The sequence below is a fragment of the Montipora foliosa genome, chromosome 6, assembly GCF_036669935.1.
Source record: "Montipora foliosa isolate CH-2021 chromosome 6, ASM3666993v2, whole genome shotgun sequence".
NCBI lineage: Eukaryota > Metazoa > Cnidaria > Anthozoa > Scleractinia > Acroporidae > Montipora > Montipora foliosa.
The window spans coordinates 53,315,357-53,323,359 of record NC_090874.1 but is presented as its reverse complement, the minus strand read 5'-3'; positions in this window follow the sequence as shown (position 1 = coordinate 53,323,359).

Genomic DNA, 8,003 nt, shown 5'->3' with positions numbered 1-8,003 from the left:
GTAATAATTACGCCGTCCTTATGGCAGTTTATTTTTTGTAGGGGCTTTCTTTTAGTACAAGTCCCTCTTTAGTTTTTCTCCAACCCTTCCCTGCCCTGTTGTTTTCAATGGACTGGGACTGCATTAACCAGCTCAGCTGTGGTTGGCACCATTTTTTGCAGCGCACATTAGAACGTGCCACTTTCAGCAGCTGCAATGTTTGGGGGTTTGTTGGTGCCACCCAACGCCTTGCTCATTTTGTTCAGAGGTGGTTGCTGTCACCACCCTCATTTTGTTTACATGGCCACAAGACCTGTGTGTCAGTGCCGCCCTCATAAAGTCCACTCAACAGGGTGTAGTTACTGCCCACAACCTTTCTTGTGTCGGGGTGCCCCAATAACTGTAGTCCCTTTTACTGCCAAAGACTGTGTAGTAGCAAAAATTTGGTTTTATCAAACGAGTTGATAATGTAAATTGGCCACACTACAGAGAATTCTAAAAGAGCTGAGACGTTTCGTAGCGTTTAGCCCTTCATCAGAGCGACTGATGAAGGTGCTGAAACCCACTGAAACAGCCACTAGCGCTTGACGTTGCTGATACAAATATATCGATCCCAATCTGTCTGAAAATAAGGTGACATGAAACGTCAGCTTTTAGAAATCTCTGTACGGTGGCCAATTAACATTATCAACTCCGTTGATAAACCAAATTTTTGTATACTATTTCCCCACCGGACGCAGCATCAGAGTTTCTTTAGAAACTAACTAACGCCGCAAAGACTGTGTAGTCCTACTACAGTGTACATATGTGCTTGTTAACAAGCTTGCACCTCTTTTCTTTCGTTGTATTGCACTTTCCCCAGTTTCAAATAATGGATGAAAATGTGCACATTTCCTGTAGCACTGATTGATTCTAACGTAGAAAATTCCGTGTGGCAAAATGTTGATGTTATGGGAAAAATATTTCCTTTCTTCTAAATTTGGGTTTCTGAAATTGGGGCCACATGTTCATTAGTAAAACTTGTTAAAACCACTCAAATAGATAATTATATGTAATACTTACACTGTACAATCTGAGCGGGCCGATCTGTATCACATTTACATATTGGACAGAGTAAAATACCAAGTCTGGCCATTTCAGCCCCGTTTTGGGAGTCAAAGGCTTAAGTTGCATTCAGTGTGTTGACCACGAGTTGTAACCTGAAGCCTCTTTACTTACAACTGTCGCGTTTAAAATGATTGGTCCAACGTTCAGTTTTTTGTAATTAATGATAAGAACCGTATTGATGCCCCGCAATCAAAAAATCCCTATTAGGTGCAGCTTGACCTTTTTTTGACATTATTGTGAGCCTACACTGTGTCCTGTAAAAAAAATTGACCCAGTAAGCATTTCCATTTCCTTTCAATAACTATCGAGAAAGATACTCCAACAAGAATGCCATAGTTATAGGAGTACACATACAAGTGAAAACAATGGAGGTATTTTTTCTGGAAGTACTGTATTTAATTGAGTTTTGCAGGGTTCACCTCAAATTTTAATCATGACCTGGACTTGCAGAAAGAACGTTTAGGAATCTTTAAGAAACCAAGTTTAATTTAATCTGTATATTAAATTTTTTTCTTCCGTTTTTTATGAATAGAGAAATTATTGATGGTATTGTTGTGTTTGAATGAAATAATAATCCCTGGGGAAAATTCGAAAAAGGCAGCTGTAAACAGGAATAACACAAGTTGTGATCTCCATAGTTACATTGGCTGCACACCAGGAAATGAGTGATTTGCTATAAAAATTCATATTATCGTTAAAATTACAAACATGTTAGTTTTTATTGCAAGTACACATGTAAGTACAACTAGTTGCATTGTTTCATACTACGAGTGGCTGTGTTGCACAAGGACAAATGGACAGACGGCCTGACTTGACATAATAATTAGTTTATTACAACTTAGTGGAAGTCACAACCGATTGACCATGTTAGTGAGCTGTCTGCTTTAGTAGCAGCCTGGCCAAGTTTAAAAGTTTTCTTTCTTTCTTTCTATGACTGTGATGAAATTATAGAATGCACATTAAAATTTATGTTGACATTTTTTCACTCGACATTGGCAATCAAACAAAATTTAACATACACTGTACCAAAGAAAAAAGGCACAAAAGAAAATCTATTCTGATTATTGGTTGAATTTACATTTAACTGGGCCCACAATTGAAAATAAATAAATAATAAATAAAAATACGCTGTGTGATGCTGGGATTACATGGTCACTTGTTGTTCGGTGAACATGTTTATCTACTACCGATTAAAATTGTGCTTTATTTATCCTTTCAGAGTTTGTATACCTATTATAATGGAAAAAATACAAAAATATCACTTTATGCAGGGTTTAGTATGGCTCTTTAAATGATTTTAAGAGTGGCACTTGTCATCAGTAATATTCCACAAATGCCCGAGAATCTCAAAACGCTGGCACTGACTGCAGTTCTGTCAATGCAGTGTCCCTGCATGTATGTCCCCTGTAGTGTATAGTATACTAATAGCAATAAATAAAGAGTTGAAACTTGTGAGTTGAAATTGAAGTCAAAATTGAGCTTATAATCTGGGCCCAGTTGTTCAAAAGCCGATTAACTGTAATACCCCAGATTTAAAAAATAACCAAGGAGTTTTATTTCTCTACTACTCTAAATGCTGTTGAATGCTGATATTCGGCAAACTTTTACAGTAGAAGAAGTCAATCAATCTTGAAAACAAAATCAACAAAAGAAACTTTCCCGGCCAAAAAGTTGAAAACATGAAAGCAAAATTTACGCTAATCCTGGATTAAGGGTAATCCGGCTTTCGAACAAACCGGCCCCTGTTGACTAAGACAGAGAAAGGTGGGATTAAGAAAGATGGTAAAGGATGAAATTCGAAAGGAGGTTAGTGTGAATCAGAAGAAATGGTAAGTAGAGAATACATGTGTAATGGGTTGTTTGGAGGACGGGATGATGAGGCAGGACTTTGTGGGATTTTTAAGGCTGAAAGTTAGAGAGGATGTGATTCTGATTGTTACAGATTCAGAGGAGTTGGGTTGAAGGAAACAAGTCTGAGAGTGAGGTAGATTTCGAGGTTGCTGAAGGTAGTTGGACATGGTGGTCGAGGGAATGGACAAGCGGGATCAAGGTGGTTTGTGGCGAAGCTGGATTGTTTGTAGTGTTGAGGGCGAAGAGTGGGCTGGAGGACAGGCTGGTAGGGAATAAGAAGTTGCATTGATGGAGAGGTCAAAGTGGTTGTGGAGAAAGTGGTTACTTTTTCAATGATGAGGACAAGCAATGAGGATATGGAGGTACGTCAGAAGATAATAGCAGTCTTTGGTAGTGAAGTGAGGTTCCTGGTTTGAAGGCTTAGGATATGAGGAAAGTGAATACGGGGTGAAGGTTGCCGAAAGGCTGATGCGAACCAAAGCACTTACTTTCCGTACCTTATTTGGTGAAAATGGGTGGCATTTGATGATGGGAAACTTCGTTAATTATTTATGTTTACAGTCTGCGTTTGAAATGAAATGGATGGGGAATAAAATATGTAGTTTGTACTTGTAGTGAGCTTACCACATGGTCCTCAGTTAGGTAAAAGGTACTTAATATTATTTTGTTCTAACAGCGGATTAAAACCAATGCATGGACCTCTTCAAATGCTTCTCTGTGGTGTGAGGTAAGTGTCATTCATAATTAGTTGATTTGGAACTAATTTACCTGTTGGACCATATTGATTAATGGCAACCACATAATAAAAATTAATAGTTTATGTTGTTTTTCTTAAAGGTACATGTATAACTTTTTCTATTAATCTTCAGGATGTTTCCTGCCTGTAACAGCTCAACTTAACCAGCTGTTTATGGGATAAGCCAGTGTTACCATAATTATACATGCAGTAAAATTAATTACCCTTCAGAGTTCTTGTTTGTCCTGGAATGAACTTTTGAACTGCACTACAATATTTTACATGTATTTATTTTAGTGATTTGCTGAAATGAACTAATTAATTATTTTCTTTTCAAGAACCCCTTCTTCCAATGTTATTTTTTATGAATAGTACATGTATCATGAAAATATATTCTTCTAATTGAATCAATTGAATGTTTTTTTCCATGAGCTTGGTTTAGAACAATGGTCCAAAAGCGTAAAGTAGGCTATGAAAAATGCCTAAGCATTGCAACAGTAATTGAGCTACGTGTACCAAAGTGTTCTTACATGTAATTAATTTGTGTTACAGGTCTGTGAGTGTTGCTTAATTGATGGAAAAGGTTTTCTTTTCTTCTCTTCATAATGGGGTAGTATGCAATTTTTTTAATAAGCTATATAATGACCCAGCTAGAAGTCCATGAATTGGGTGTACAGTACTTGGAGGCAAAGCTTAGAGTGGCACTTTATTTTGTTAATATAAGTGGCATTAAGTTTTTTGGTTTTCTTTCTCCACTCTCGGCTAGTTCTGTAAATTAGGTGTTCTTTCCTGGAAAACTGAAGTCAAAATTCTTGAGTATGGGTTACCGGTAGTTTAATGCAATAAATGACAGTGCACATTTTGTCAGTTGGTAAAATTATATGTTATACAGATTTTTCTTTATTTCATTCAGTCTGTGTTATTTTTTTTTACTCATAACATTTTGTTGGCTAATAAAATTTTATTTGACAATTTTTAGGTTGTGCTTTATGTTACCACCGCTGCATGTTCAGTTTTCCCTCAAAAATGGTAATTACTCGCTCCATAGTTTCACAGCATTATTTATGTTTTCTCTCCTTAGTAATTTACCTGAATTAATTTGAGAACACTGGATAACTGTTTAAACTGATGTGTTCCCTAAAGTGTTTAATTTTCTGGATTTTGGCAATGCCATATACATGTAAGAATCGCAATGGCAAGGACTGAATTTCTTGTTTGCATACAGTCATAATAATTTTTCAAAGAAAATTAAAAAACAATGGGGATTGAAGAAATGTTCATTTTGTGAAGGCAAAATTAATTTAATTGTTATTGCACTTTTCTTCAGGTGAAAACGCTGTTGGAAGGGCCTACCCAAAACCTCAACAGTTGAAAACAGACCGGCCTGTTTCTTTGTATTATTTTATTTTTTTTGCACATGATCAATAAAATAATTTAGTACATTAAGTAGATCTAAGAGTTATGCACGAGTGTAGTGGTGGGAATCGGTTGAGATTTCACATTCAAGCATCAGAAATAATCAGATTGCCCCCCCAACCGATCGATCATCGATTATAATCGGAAAAATCTACCAATACCATTCCACATATTATTCATCTAAATAGAAAGTCCAAAGTGCCCCTTCCTCCTTCACTTGATGAAAACCAAAATATTCCCACACTTTGTGCACCTGGCGTTTTCCAGGAATAGCGAAAGAGCGCCAACATTCGTCCATTTTAGGGCTGCCATGTTGGACTCGTCAACAACATGGTAACAGATGCAGTTCTGAGAGAGGACACTGGGAATTGGGTCCGAGATTGGGGAGACCGAAACAAACATTTTCAAGTGCCCAACCGAACATATTATTGTTCCCTTTGGATCAGATGTGACATGTATCTTCCTCTGGTGGATTTGTAAATACATTTGAGATCTATGTCAAAACTTAGTTTGGACTGTAGTGATGTAAAAAACGCAAAACCGTGAGCTTGTAATTTATGTTTTGGTTCAGAGTTGGTTACGAAATAAAAAGGCGTCTAAGCATGCCACATCTTTCAAATAAGCGTGAGGTATGTGAAGTGACAAGCACAGCGAACAGGGTACCCCTGCCAGGTAAAACACAGGGCAATCTTAGATTATATCTGCGGTTGTGACTTAGAAGTTAGATTTCATGAAAAAGGACCACTCCCACAAGAGTTTGACAATAGTTTTATTTGTCCCCAATAAATTTTTAATTTTTCGGCGACAATCGATTATGAAAAAGCCAAAAAAATCGATTGTCGCGTCGCTTAAACTTTTTTTCGATCAACTTTCGATTTATAAGCGATCATGCGGCCCACCACTAGTGCTTTACACCCAGACGAAAGTTATTGTGGTGTCTGCATCTTTGGGTTTCATCAACTTGTTGATAATTACCCACCATAAATTGAGGTTAACAAGTGCAATATTTGAGCGCAGCAAGCCATGCATGCAGTTAGTGAAAGCTAACAAACCGTTTAAATGGGTGCTTAGACTTACATGTAAATACTGTTTAATTCCAGTACTATTTTAAAATAGTTTGCAAGACTCACATGGCTTGCTGTCTCGCAGTTTTCCAAGACCCAAAGAAAGTTGAAAGCTGACGAGCCTGAAGTGGGCTTTCTTACGAAGGGGTTCTCACTCTAAATGAAAGGCCTAGCAGTGTGCTCAAAACGCCAGAATTCAAATTTCTCTATTGAGGGTCACGGGTTGATAAAGCCATTTCTTTGTTAGCCATACTAAAACCCCCCTTTTGAGCAAAGTAATGCAACTAACAACCTCAACCCTTAATATAACACAGCATCATGGCTCTAATTTTGTGCCCATCACTCTTGCATGCTCCCCAAAATAACATGTCAATAAAGTAACATGATTAGGTTTTTTTGTTGCAGCTCAATGTCAGTGGATAAACTTGAACCTGAGGCACAAGAGGCCATTAGAAAACAACACCCCAGGAATTAAAGCAGTGTATTTAATAAGGGACTTTAATCAATGGTTCAGCAATGTTGGCAAAATAATGTTATTCATATGATGATTAGAATATACTAGTAATTTATTTTATGTAACCATGGAATGCCAAGTACAGGCAACATAAAATGATGCAAATAACCTTGTTTTGCATAAACACTTAGAGGGTCGCCAAAAAATGGTTGGCTTGTCATAAGATTACCAGTTCTTGTCATGGATTGCTAGATAATCTAATGCATACCTTTCATTTCATAGAATCAACTGGAGATGTAAAAAAGTGCCAGCATTGCACTTCTCTGACCTACACACATACAGAATTACGTGAATTATTTATACAGTAACTTCACAAAGAGGAGGGAGATAGCAAGAAGAATAGGGAAGACAAATTATTATTATGCGGATCACCTGATCTTTAACAAAATAAAAAAAAAGGCCTGAGGAATTTAATGATTTCTTGAACTTTGACATTCTGTAGGTAAGGTAACACATTGGAAGAATCTGCGCCATGTTCCCCTAATATTTTCCATAGCACCAGGGAGTGATAAAAAATTGACAGGATGGTAAAATTGAAGCCCTTGCAAAAAAATTGGCACATTTTTTTTCTTTTTTTAAGTGGAAAGGCCATTTTGGGATTAATGATAATATTTAGAACTCTGGATCTATGCCTGAAAATTAGTATTCTGTCGCTACCAAAAGACAATAAATTGTTGTTGAATTTCTGTGTGATCTGGTGCGATGTTAGGAAATCTATAATCAGAGAATATATTTTTTCAGAATTTTATTTTTTTAAAGGGTACGCGACATTAAATCGTATCGTGTGCTATCTGCAGGGCTGTCCCTAAATACAGTGTAGCTAATATATTGTTGCAAGTAATTTTAGCTGTATGGAAGTGCTGACAACCATTCTTAAATGATATTTTCTCCTGGCGTGTATTTAGTTTCTTCTCCTCCAACTAGTGTTGACAAGAGGGGAAATCGGCGTCCAACCAGAAACTTCACAAAACAAGGTGGCTCTATCCACAGCTAATGAAATTTATATCGTTGTTGGCTGCATTCACCCATTGTTCATCCGCTTGATGGTTTCAAATTTCGTATGAAACATTGACCGAATTTTTCTTGGAACAAATGAAGCACTTTGCATTTTCCGCTATGATAGCGATGTTTTCTTTGAAACCAAATAATCTCATTAGATTAATAATATTATGGTAACTCCTCAGTGTTAATTGCAGAAACAGGTGACCACATTTACAACATCCAAGATTTAGGATTGGCGGACCAGTTTTTAAAGGCCTGTATGATCTCTTCAGTCAGTTGAATTGTATTTATTTCACATTGTACCAGCCACGACCTATATTATGAACTTTCATAA